Source organism: Bubalus bubalis, chromosome 12 (genome assembly GCF_019923935.1).
Source record: "Bubalus bubalis isolate 160015118507 breed Murrah chromosome 12, NDDB_SH_1, whole genome shotgun sequence".
NCBI lineage: Eukaryota > Metazoa > Chordata > Mammalia > Artiodactyla > Bovidae > Bubalus > Bubalus bubalis.
The window spans coordinates 40,513,707-40,527,812 of NC_059168.1; the positions used below are offsets into that span (position 1 = coordinate 40,513,707).

Consider the following 14,106-nt stretch of genomic DNA (forward strand, 5'->3'; position numbering starts at 1 on the left):
ATTGTCCTGAGGTAGTTGTTTAGAGATTGGTTTAACAGGTTGTTCTAGAATGAGAAAGAGGACAGTGGAGAACAAAAGCGTGAATGGATCTAGAAAGTTGTAAATGGTCTGTGAAAAGTTGTAAAGGGTCAAATAAGGGGAAAGAAAAGAAGACAGAGAATCATTTCATGTGGTCAAGTTGGCTAAGACTAAATTAGTTTATTATAAGTCTTTAAAATGACCTTTAATATGTGTACTGATGTAAAGTTAGTTTGTTTTTCTCTCTCAAAAGGACAGAATTTCTTCGATAATCAGTAAACTCTTAACATAAGACTTGGAGAAGGCAATGGCAACCCACTCTAGTACTCTTGCCTGGAAAATCCCATGGGTGGAGGAGCCTGGTGGGCTGCAGTCCATGGGGTCGCGAAGAGTCAGACACGGCTGAGTGACTTCACTTTCACTTTTCACTTTCATGCATTGGAGAAGGAAATGGCAACCCATTCCAGTGTTCTTGCCTGGAGAATCCCAGGGACGGGGGAGCCTGGTGGGCTGCCGTCTATGGGGTCGCACAGAGTCGGACATGACTGAAGCGACTTAGCAGCAGCAGCAACATAAGACTGTAAAAGGTTTTTCTTTACCTTCTGAAAAATCCACACAAGAAGCAAAGATTCTGTGTCTTTTTGTTGCAGTGCATTGTCTTTATTTTGCTCTCAATTATTCAGGAGAACTGAATTTTCTCATCATTAAATGAACTAAGTTTTTCTTTTGCTTTTTAGAATTGTGTTACTTCTTATATTTACTTTAAAAATCTTTTATTGTTTCATAGTGGTATGCAATCCTATTTAATCAATCGTTCAAACTTTTGGTCATTTTGGACAATTTTTGATATCTTATCTTACTCAAATCAAACCCTAAATAAAATCTTGATCTGAAACTGACTTTGAGATTTCCCAGAGGGTTCCTAGAAAAATCTCAAATGATTTATTCTTTCATCTTTAGAAGAGAGAGATATTTAAAAAATAATTACATTTATTTTGTATGTTTAATTGCATAAAAACATTGTCAAATAAAAGGAGATACTTAATTCCCCCTAAGGGTTATATTTGCATGGGTATATGTTGTTAATATAAATATTTAAAATTATATAAAATTCATAGAAATATATCAATGTTCTACTCATTCATGATATCTCCTGATATGTTATCAGTTGTAACTGCAATTATTACCTTTAATGTTATATGTCACAGAAACAAGGTAAGTTTCTTATCTGTTGCATAACAGTTATCCTCTCTCATCTGTCATTTCATTTTCCATGGTTTTTTGTCAAGCATGTACTGAAAATGTTAAATGGAAAATCCAGAAATAAATAATAGTCAAGTTTTGAATTGTGTGCACTTCTGAGTAGCTTGATGAAATCTTGAGCGATCCTGCTCCTTCCTGTTCAGAGTCCCCAAATGTTGACATCTTCTACTCTGACATTTAACTGTTGACATCATCATGGTCCTGTGATCCAAGGTCAACTGAAATGGATAATCCTTCTTCTGACTTTTTGTTGTAAGGTCAAATAGTAGCCCAACACTACATCACAATTTTCCATTCACCTTCCTTCATGTCATCAAGTAGGCATTTTATCATCCCAATAAGAAGAGGGAGTACAGTACAAAAAGATATTTTGGGAGTGAGAGTGAGCCCCCATCCACATAACTTTTATTATTACAGTATAGTTACAAGTATTCTACTTTATTATTAGCTATAATCATTGTTCATAACTTACTGTGTCTAATTTATGTTAAATTGTATCATAGGTATGTATAGGAACAAATAGTATACTTAGGGTTCATTACTATCTGCAGTTTTAAGCATTCACTGGGGATCTTTGAATGTATCCACTGTGGATAAAGGGAGGACTACTGTATTTTTATAAGAATCTCTTCATAAATCTTTAATGATGGTCATTTTAACTCTTTTGCTTTTACGAATAGTTATTGTTTTATTCTGATACTTTTTGAAAGCTCTTGCAATCATCAATAAGCCAGGATGCTTCCTTCTCAACAAAAGGAACTGTCTCAGAGATCCATGGAAATGATTATGATAGGAATTGTAGGGTACCAGCTTCTGGTGGCATTGCTCAAATAGCTTTGAGATCATACCACTGGGCTGGGTAAAGATTTTCAGAACATTAGTGGGGAAGCTGATGGGTTCATAAAATAGGTAACTCAAGGTCAAGCAGAGCAAGAATTAACAACATGGGACTGAATGAACTGATGAGGGATGATTATTATTCTTATGGCCTTATATTTGGAGCATTGATAGTTCTTTAATATTCTATTTTCTGTATTTAAGGAATCCTTTTCTGTTTTCTCTTAAGCTAGCTATAACTCACAACAATTTAGTAAATTATAGGTTTCTCATCAAAAATGAAACATTTGTGTTTTTCTCTCTACCTAGCCCTTCCAGCAGAGAAGGCGATGGCACCCCACTCCAGTACTCTTGCCTGGAAAACCCCATGGATGGAGGAGCCTGGTAGGCTGCAGTCCATGGGGTCGTGAAGAATCAGACACGACTGAGTGACTTCACTTTCACTTTTCACTTTTATGCACTGGAGAAGGAAATGGCAACCCACTCCAGTGTTCTTGCCTGGAGAATCCCAGGGATGGGGGAGCCTGGTGGGCTGCCATCTATGGGGTCGCACAGAGTCGGACACGACTGAAGCAACTTAGCAGCAGCAGCAGCCCTTCCAGAATTTAGAAACTGTCATTGAGTATTCTTATTTTCATGGCAATATAGTTATTTGCCCAAATTCAATAGGAATCTGTTTTACTTGTAACACAATTGGGAAAATTGATTTTATTACCAAGGCTTTGGCTGGTATGTCATACTTGAGAATAGTGTGCATAGCATCAAATATGAGCAAACCATTTAAAGAACTACTTAAGTTGACTTCATGGAGCCAATGCTTAGAAAGCACTCTAAAAAAAAAAAAAAAGAAGGCCTGATAATAACTTAGACAGTTCCCAGTATTACAGATGAGTAAGGAAGGCCACTTAAGTTTCCAAGTCTACAAAACTTAAGCTGCTTTGCAGACCCCAAGAAGAGAGTTCAGTTCAATTCAGTCACTCAGCCGTGTCCTACTCTTTGCAAGCTCATGGACTGCAGCACAGCAGGCCTCCCTGTTCATCACCAACTCCGAGTTTACCCAAACTCACGTCCATTGAGTCGGTGATGCCATTCAACCATCGCATCCTCTGTCATCCACTTCTCCTCCCTCCTTCAATCTTTCCCAGCATCTGGGTCTTTTCCAATGAGTCAGTTCTTCATGTCAGGTGGCCCAAGTATTGGAGTTTCAGTTTCAACAGCAGTCCTTCTAATGAACACTCAGGACTGATCTCCTTTAGGAAGGACTGGTTGGATCTCCTTGCAGTCCGAGGGACTCTCAAAAGTCTTCTCCAACACCACAGTTCAAAATCATCAATTCTTCGGCTCTCAGCTTTCTTTATAGTCCAACTCTCACATCCTTACATGACTACTGGAAAAACCATAGCCTTGACTAGACGAACCTTTGTTGGCAAAGTAATGTTTCTGCTTTTTAATGTGCTGTCTAGGTTGGTCATAACTTTCCTTCCAAGAAGTAAGTGTCTTTTTATTTCACGGCTGCAGTCACCATCTGCAGTGATTTGGAGCCCCCCCCAAAATAAAGTCAGTCACTGTTTCCACTGTATACCCATCTATTTGCCACGAAGTGATGGGATAGGATACCATGATCTTAGTTTTCTGAAGAGAGGAATTCACCTAAATCTACAGGTAGCTTAGGTAAAGTCTAGTGGCAAGTCCTTAGATTGGCATCCCAACTTCAAGAAACTTTTAAAAGTCTTATCTGAAATTCCTTAGGAAAGCTCCAACAAAGCAAATTTTAAAATGTTGACATTTACGATTTTTGCTGAACTAATATAAATGACCAAGTCCAATGTAATGAGACTAGACTTATTTTGTAAACAAGAGTTATTTTACTTTGATTATATTTGATCAGAATTGGGGTGATTGTACAGAAAGTTTTTGTTTCAATGAAAAATTATAACCCATCCTTTTGAGTTATCACTTAATCATTGTCTTTGAGCTCTTTTTCACCTCTTTGTCACCTGGATCCTGCTCTCCTGTATATTTTATCCATAATTCATGTTTCCAATTTTTCTCCCACCCACTTGGCTTGGCATCACTGAAAACTAAAGCTGCCTTTTTCCTGAAGCCCTGTAAGCTGAAGGTGACTGACATGATATAACTTCAAAGGCTTTATCACCACAGCAGTGTGGGGCACTCAGAAATTTCAAGGAACACTTGCATGTCCCAATCTCTGCTCCAAGGCAAGTGACCGTGACAGTAGCATTACCGCTGTAATTCTCACTAAAGATGCTTCAAGCCCAACACTGAGAAAGCTTCTTGACCAGTTGCCCTCTGGACTTAAAAGTTAGGTTTATCACCTGGTCCAACGATTAATCTTTGTTTTCCCTCTTTTTTTCAGACCTCCTACTTCATAACTTCTAACCTGAATCTCTCTCCACAGCAATCAACCTAACTTCTTTTTTTTTTTTTCTGTTAAACTTCTAGGAAAGTTTTAGATAGGGAAATATGAAGACCCACTCAGACTTCTGAAGTTGGTATAAAGATTATTTTAAAATGAAAACATTTGAACTAAAAACATGCAGAAAGAAATCTTATCTGAACTTCCCTTATCTGACTAAAACAGAATCTCCAGAAAATACAGCTGCCATTAACCCCCTCCAGGGAGTTTTCTGTGAATTCCACTGCCACAGAAGCAGACTGCCCATTTTTATTTGCATCAAAAAGCCCAACAGTACTTTTCATCCTTCTTATTGAAATATTAAGCATCCCCTTCACTTTTGTTAAATTTTGCATATATACTTATAATCCCTGGTTATTGAGTGAGTTACTCATAGCTAAGTCTCCAGCCTGTATGGAGTACACACATAAATAAGCCTTTTCTTTTCTTCTGTTATATATACCATTCTGTTTTCATCCGGTTCTGTTTTCTCCCATCAGGAGGCTACCATAAGCCTCTTATCCTTCTCCGTCAGAGGGCAGACAGAATGAAAACCACAATTACAGAAAACTAAGCAATCTGATCACATGGACCACAGCCTTGTCTAACTCAATGAAACTAAGCCATGCCATGGAGGGCCACCCAAGATGAACAGGTCATGGTGGAGAGTTCTGACAAAATGTGGTCCACTGGAGAAGGGAATAGCAAACCACTTCATTATTCTTGCCTTGAGAATCCCATGAACAGTATGAAAAGGCAAAAAGATAGGACACTGAAAGATGAACTACCCAGGTTGGTAGGTGCCCAATATGCTAACAGAGAACAGTGGAGAAATAACTCCAGAAAGAATGAAGAGACAGAGACAAAGCAAAAACAACACCCAGTTGTGGATGTGACTGGCGATAGAATTAAAGTCTGATGCTCTAAAGAGTAATATTGCAAAGGAACCTGGAATGTTAGGTCCGTGAATCAAGGCAAATTGCAAGTGGTCAAACAGGAGATGGCAAGAGTGAACATCCACATTTTAGGAATCAATGAACTAAAATGGACTGGAATGGGTGAATTTAACTCAGATGACATTTTATCTACTACTGTGGGCAAGAATCCCTTAGAAGAAATAGAGTAGCCTTCATAGTCAACAAAAGAGTCTGAAATGCAGTACTTGGATGCCATCTCAAATACGACATAATGATCTCTGTTCGTTTCCGAGGCAAACCATTCAATATCACAGTAATCCAATTCTATGCCACGACCAGTAATGCTAAAGAAGCTGAACAGTTCTATGAAGCCCTACTTCCCTGGTGCCTCAGATAGTAAAGTGCCTGCCTACAATGCGGGAGACCTAGGTTCAATCCCTGGGTCGGGAAGATTTCCTGGAGAAGGAAATGGCAATCCACTCCAGTATTCTTGCCTGGAAAATCCCATGGATGGAGGAGCCTGGTAGGCTACAGTCCGTGGGGCCGCAAAGAGTCGGACACGACAGAGCGACTTTACTTGCTCACTCATGAAGACCTACAAGACCTTCTGGAACTAACACCCAAAAAGGATGTCCTTTTCATTATAGGGGACTGGAATGCAAAAGCAAGAAGTCAAGAAATACCTGGAGTAACAGGCAAATTTGGCCCTGAAGTACAGAATGAAGCAGGGCAGAGACAATAGAGTTTTGCCAAGAGAACGCACTGGTCATAGCAAACACCTTCTTCCAACAACACAAGAGAAGACTCTACACAGGACATCACCAGATGGCCAGCAGTGAAATCAGATCGATTACATTCTTTGCAGCCAAAGATGGAGAAGCTCTATACATTCAGCAAAAACAAGACCAGAAGCTGACTGTGGTTCAGATCATGAACTCCTTATTGCCAAATTCAGACTTAAATTGAAGAAAGTAGGGAAAACCACTAGACCATTCAGGTATGACCTAAATCAAATCTCTTATGATCATACAGTGAAAGTGAGAAATAGATTCAAGGGATTAGATGTGATAGAGTGCCTGAAGAACTATGGACAGAGGTTCGTGACACTTGTACAGGAGGCAGTGATCAAGTCCATCCCCCCAAAAAAGAAATGCAAAAAGGCAAAATGGTTGTCTGAGGAGGCCTTACAAATAGCTGTGAAATAAGACAAGTGAAAGGCAATGGAAAAAAAGGAAAGATATACCATTTGAATGCAGAGTTCCAAAGAATAGCAAGGAGAGATAAGAAAGCCTTCCTCAGTGATCAGTGCAAAGAAATAGGGGGAAAAAATAGAATAGGAAAGACTAGAGATGTCTTCAAGAAACTTAAAGCTACCAAGGGAACATATCATGTGAAGATGGGCACAATAAAGGACAGAAATGGTATGGACCTAACAGAAGCAGAATATATTAAGAAAAGGTGGCAAGAATACACAGAAGAACTACACAAAAAAGATCTTCATGACCCAGATAATCACAATGGTGTGATCACCCATGTAGAACCAGACATCCTAAATGCAAAGTCAAGTGAGCCTTAGGAAGCATCACTATGAACAAAGCTAGTGGAGGTATAGAATTCCAGTTGAGCTATTTCAAATCCTAAAAGATGATGCTGTGAAAGTTCTGCCAGCATAGTTGGAAAACTTAGCAGGGACCACAGGACTAGAAAAGGTCAGTTTTCATTCCAATCCCAAAGAAAGTCAATGCCAAAGAATGCTCAGACTACCGCACAACTACTCGTCCACAAGCTGGCAAAGTAGTGCTCAAAAACCAGGCTTCAACAGTATGTGAACTGTGAACTTTCAGATGTTCAAGGTGGGTTTATAAAAGGCATAGGAACCAGAGATCAAACTGCCAACATCTGTTGGATCATCGAAAAAGCAAGAGTTCCAGAAAAACATCTACCTTTGCTTTATTGACTATGTCAAAGACTTTGACTGTGTTGATCACAACAAACTGTGGAAAATTCTTCAAGAGATGGGAATACTAGACCACTTGACCTGCTTCTTAAGAAATCCGTATGAAGGTCAGGAAGCAACAGTTAGAACTGGACATGGAAGAACAGACTGGTTCCAAATCGGGAAAGGAGTACATCAAGGCTGAATATTGTCACCCTGTTTATTTAACTTATATGCAGAGTAAATCACGAGAAATGCTGGGCTGGATGAAGCACAAGCTGGAATCAAGATTGCCAGGAGAAATATCAATAACCTCAGATATACAGATGGCACCACCCTTATGGCAGAAAGCAAAGAAGAACTAAATAGCCTCTTGATGAAAGTGAAAGAGAAGAATGAAAAAGTTGGCTTCAAACTCAACATTTAGAAAACTAAGATCATGGCATCCAGTCCCATCACTTCATGACAAAAAGATAGAGAAACAGTGGATACAGTGACAGACTATTTTGGGGGGCTCCAAAATCACTGCAGATGGTTACTGCAGCCATGAAATTAAAAGAAGCTTGGTACTTGGAAGAAAAGCTATGACCAATCTAGACAGCATATTGAAAAGCAGAGACATACTTTGCCAACAAAGGTGAGTCTGGTCAAAGCTATGATTTTTCTAGTAGTCATATATGGATGTGAGAGCTGGACTATAAAGAAAGCTGAGTGCTGAAGAATTGATGCTTTTTAACTGTGGTGTTGGAGAAGACTTTCAAGAGTCCCTTGGACTGCAAGGAGAGCCAACCAGTCCATCCTAAAAGAGATCAGCCTTGAATATTCATTGGAAGGACTGATGCTGAAGCTGAAACTCCAATCCTTTGGCCACCTGATGTGAAGAACTGACTCATTGGAAAAGACCCCGATGCTGGGATATATTGAAGGCTGGAAGAGAAGGAGATGACAGAATACAATGGTTGGATGGCATCACCGACTCAATAGACATGAGTTTGAGTAAACTCTGGGAGCTGGTGATGGACAGGGAGGCCTGGTGTGCTACAGCCCATGGGGTCGCCAAGAGTTGTACACGACGAAGCGACTGAACTAAACTGAACTTTCTTCTGTTAACTTGCTGTTGTCAGTTAATTTGCAGCCCCCCAATGACTGGACCTAAGCTGGAAGAAGAAGTGTATTGCTCCCAAAAGTGACACAGTGAATGGTGGAACGTAGGTAGGAGTCTGACACAGTGAAGGTGGAACAGTTAAGAGGCATAGAATTTCAAATGAAAATAGACATGATCCAGAGAGGGGAGAAGACAAGCATGATGCGAAGGCCAACTAGTGTCCAGAAACGGCTTTTCCAGGGAGCTTTGCATGATGAATTCATCACAACTCATGATTGCTTTCCAGTCTTAGATGCCCTAGTTGTTATTATACTTAGAAGTTATCCACTTCTCTCAGGTGAAATTAACATTAAGTAAATTCACTGGACCAATTTATAAAACCTGATGGTCATTGTTAATTTATATATGAAACAAATTCCCTGTGAATCAGCAACCCAATCCTAAGGCTCAAGAGAAATGAAAATATACCTTCACAAAAAAATTGTACATAAATTTTCATAACAAATTTAACCCTAACAGCAAGAAACTCAAAACAACCCAAATATTAGGTAGTAAATCCATACAACAGAACACAATTCAACAATAAAAAGAATGAGTTCCTAATACAGACAACAACATGGACAAATCTCAAAACCATTATACTGAACTAAAGAAGTCAGACAGAAGAATTCTCATGATTTTGCATTTACAGGCAAAACTAATGCACAGTGATAAAAATTTTAAATGGTTGCTTAGAGGAAGGATGAGCAGTTGACCAGAAAGATCCTCGTGGGAACTTTCTGCATGAGGGAAATGTTGTACATCTTGATTGGAGAGGTGAGCAAAGTATCAACAGCTCATGAAACTATACATTTAAAATATGGGATTTCCTATGATAAGTTGAAATTACAGGGAGAAGTAGAAGATTTAAGAGCTGTTGAAGAGGCATTTGTACCAAGTTATCAAACTGTTTGATGGAATAGAGATTGATATTTTGTTTGCAAGATTAGCACTGCAGACTATTCCAGGAAACTTGGACTTAAAACATGACAGTCTGCTTAAAAATTTAGATATGTATAAGAAGTCTTAATGATTGCAGGGTTTTGATTTTGTTGCAAATCAATGAAATGGTTTTATGAGATGTTTTACATCTAGTATCAAACATTGAAAACTTCAGGTTAACCCTGAGGGCTATCAAACTGTGGGCCAAATGCCACAACATCTACTCCAATATATTAGGTTTTTTCAGTGGTATCTCCTGGGATATGCTCATAGCAGGAACTTGCCAGCTTTGTCCAAATGCGATAGCATCAACTCTTGTACATAAATTTTTCTTGGTATTTTCTAAATGATATGTGTTTAGATTATATTAAAATAAAGTTGATTATAGACACTGAAAAAAAATAAAAAATAAAATATGGGATTTCTAGAAAATGTAAATTTTACTTCAATAATAAGATTATTGTAGACAAATAAACACAAAGGGAGGAGACACCACCAAGGGGTGAATGTGAGAAAGTTGATAATGTAGAAGAGTTGATTTGCAACTGAATTTAATGTTTCAAAGAACAAATACAAGGAGCTGATAAAGAGAAAAAGTATATGTATCAGAGTAGGAAAATAAGACATAGAAAAAGAAGCACAAACCATATATTGAAGAATTAGGTGAGCAGGGTAATTTGCATATTGTTCATTGTCCTAAGATTATAAGCATGAGAGACAGAATGGAATTAACTGGCTCTTAGGGTGCCAGAAGTGGCTGAGGACTCCTAGCAGCAGCCATCTGGGGTCCCTGCAGATTTGCCTATAGTGTCCTGATGATGATGTACAAAATGATAGCGGCTGCTCAGAGTTTTAATAGATTCAGTCTGGGATGCAGTGTCCTAGGAATCATGGCGGCCTGACTCTGGGGTGGAGGCCTCAGGAAATCTCAGGCTTCCAGGGGAAGTGCTCTGCTGTGGCCACAACAGACTCAGCCTCATATAAGATATAAAATGTCACTCTTCAGTCAGAGTCACAGCAGACTTGCCCCAAGGATTCTGGAGATTTAAGAGCATTTGAATAAACATAATTCACATTCTTAGCCAAAATCTGATCGGAACACTCCAAACATCTCAAGCCTGCCATGCTCAGTTAGAAATCCCTTGAGATGTACTCTATTTCTGGCTCCCAATTAAGCTGAAACAAGAACGGCTTTTTGCATTACATTTTGGCATATTCACTCAACCCAGGTAGGCCAGAGATTAGTGAAAATAAAAAACAGCAAAGGAGTGAAATTGCCCTATCTTCTGAAAAGGGGGGAAATTTGTTTTTGCAGTACTGGGTAATTGTTTGTGCAGTTCTGATTTTTCTAAATGGATAGTGTGATTTTAACTTTAATTTTTATGCTGAAACAGCTTGCCTCCTAGATACCTCTCCATGTACAGTACATGAATCCATATGATTTAATTCTAACATTTCCTGTCATGGTATTCTGAAATCTTATGTCATTACTTCTTAAAAGATCTACTCAATATAGCATTTATTTTCAAATTCCCTGGAAATCTCATAAAGAACTATATTATTGCCTACTTAGATTTACAAAATGAATTTCATGTTAGCTAGATTTTTCCTAATATATTTTCACATATATTACTACAAATATAATGTATATTTTTGTAGATTCACATATCATGTCAGAATTTATGATTTGATTTATTGTGCCTCTAAAATTTCTGCCTCTTGCAAAATATTTTTTTGTAAAAAAGTTCATACTGGTGTTGACACATATAGAACGTGAATTTTAGCTTACAAGAACCTAATGGTTAAAATTTATAACCTATACAATTCTTAACAATTTTTATACTTGTGCTTCCCTAGCCTTCATTAACATTTAATTTAAATTTATTTCACATATGGGCATTTTTTGCTTGACTTAAATGATGTATTTTTGTATGCTTGGTATCATTTGTTGTGTGAGCTATTTTTAATGTCATTCATTTTGCCAGTTTAAAATATATGTTATATTTTCTGATGTTATTCCTGTATTATATATTATTTATCTGAAATTTTAGAATTATAGTTCTGAAGGTATAGTACTAAATTACTTGAATGCAATCAAATAATCTATGTAAAAATTTAATTTTGAATGTACTTTCCATATAAAATATGTTTATTTTTAAAATTCCTCTTGAATATTTACATATACAGTTTTGTACATGTAATGAATACACTTAGTACAATGGTAATTATAAATTACACAGATAATTGTACTTTGAAAAATGGCCATATACACCAGCAATAGTTACCTCTGAGATTTTTTTTTCTTTTTCCACTGTTTTATCATTGTCCACACTAAGCAATCACCATTGTCAGAGATGTCTGGTTATTTTTTCCCCTTCATCACTATAAGCAAGTTTCCTACTTTTTACCACCAAACTGTTTAAATTTTTATTTCCAAATTGGCTTTTGAAACTTCAAAATCATTATAAAATAAAATAAAATAAAATGAAGTTTTAAATTCTGGTCAGATCTAATTTCAAGGTACTTCACAGCCACAGCCACTTCTCTGAGAACTGTCCTTTACCACTGAAGTAACTTTTTAAAAGTTACCAAAAAAGTTTACCATCAGTTCAGTTCAGTTCAGTCGCTCAGTCGTTTCTGACTCTTTGCAACCCCATGAATCGCAGCACGCCAGGCCTCCCTGTCCATTACCAACTCTCAGAGTTCACTCAGACTCACGCCCATCGAGTCAGTGATACCATCCAGCCATCTCATCCTCTGTCATCCCCTTCCTCCTGCCCCCAATCCCTCCCAGCATCAGAGTCTTTTCCAATGAGTCAACTCTTCACATGAGGTGGCCAAAGTACTGGAGTTTCAGCTTTACCATCATTCCTTCCAAAGAACACCCAGCACTGATCTCCTTTAGGATGGACTGGTTGGATCTCCTTGCAGTCCAAGGGACTCTCAAGAGTCTTCTCCAACACCACAGTTCAAAAGCATCAATTCTTCGGTGCTCAGCTTTCTTCACAGTCCAACTCTCACATCCATACATGACCACTGGAAAAACGATAGCCTTGACTAGATGGACCTTTGTTGTCAAAGCAATGTTTCTGCTTTTGAATAAGCTATCTAGGTTGGTCATAACTTTCCTTCCAAGGAGTAAGTGTCTTTTAATTTCATGGCTGCAGTCACCATCTGTAGTGATTTTGGAGCCCAAAAAAATAAAGTCTGACACTGTTTCCACTGTTTCCCCATCTATTTCCCATGAAGTGGTGGGACTGGATGCCATGATCTTCGTTTTCTGAATGTTAAGCTTTAAGCCAACTTTTTCACTCTCCACTTTCACTTTCATCAAGAGGCTTTTGAGTTCCTCTTCACTTTCTGCCATAAGGGTGGTGTCATCTGCATAGAAGTAACTTGAAAAAACATAGAAGTTTTTTTTCCATGTGATCATCAACTATGCAAAATTTGATTGAACAAAAATAGGGGTGTCTGGTTAGAGTGAAACAAGCCAGAAGCTCAGCTTGGCCAGACCTATCCTCTTGAAGAATCCAAAAGAAAGAATTGAAACATGATTAGAGTGAGTCCACTGTAATAGCATTTGCCTAGAAAGTCATTTGCTTAGAAGGTTGGTGCTGATGGGTTGATGGAGGATGGGAGGGTACATCTCTGACCCTGCACATGAGGAGTGGAGAAAAGGCTGGTCTGCATGGAGAGATAAATTAGAGAAGAGCACCAACAGTGCCCTAGAGACTCTTATGTGATGATACATATACGTTCCTGATAGATTTCTAACTCCTGGCCTGAAACCATTGTTCAGCCAAGCAGTGCCTTCTACTTTTATGTTCTAGGGGATTCTCCCTTCATTCTTTAATATATTTATCTTTTTTCTTTGGTTGTGTGCTTGTGCACTCAGTCGTGTCCAATTCTTTGCGATCCCATGGACTATATCCTGCCAGGCTCCTCTGTCCATGGGATTCTCCAGGCAAGAATACTGGAGTGGGTTGCCATTTCCTTCTCCAGGTGATCAGCCTGACCTAGGGATCAAACCCGGGTCTCTTGCATCTCCTGCACTGGCAGGCAGGTTCTTTACCAGCTGAACCACTTAAATGAAGTTTAAATGTTTTTTTATTTTTTGCTTTGTCTCCAAGAAATCCTACCTAAGTTATCTGGATAAAAATATCTCTATTAAACAGAACATAACAGAATTATCAATACTACTTACCTAGGTTTTGGGTTCTAGGAATAGAAGTACATGTGAAATAAGGAGAGAGTTTCAATTTTTCTCATGAGTTTCAGGCTAACTTTAGACAAAATTTAAAAACAAGCAACATATGAACATGATACTTTGCTACTCCTTTTCTGCACTCTAATCTCCTATTGTTCTTCCTGATGTCCCAAGCCCTCTACCACAAATTACTATTTTGAGGAAGATAAAATAAATCTATGCAATTTCCCACAGTTTATAACACCCTAATACTGTTTGTTCTTTCCACTCAAAAAAATTGACATAGCATTAAATGGAAGGCATATAATCCCTGGAATGTGAAATTACAACAATATCATGTACCTACAATTACCCTGTGGTCTTGGTCAAGTTCTTTGAAATTTTGATCCTCAATTACCATACATATCTCTAAATCTAACTCACTCA

General features: G+C 38.2%; 1 pseudogene; it reads left to right on the forward strand.

Moving 5' to 3' along the window:
- LOC102402104 overlaps positions 1-9,875 on the forward strand; it is a 72,947-nt pseudogene extending 63,072 nt beyond the window's left edge.
- Positions 9,876-14,106: the final 4,231 nt, after the last annotated feature.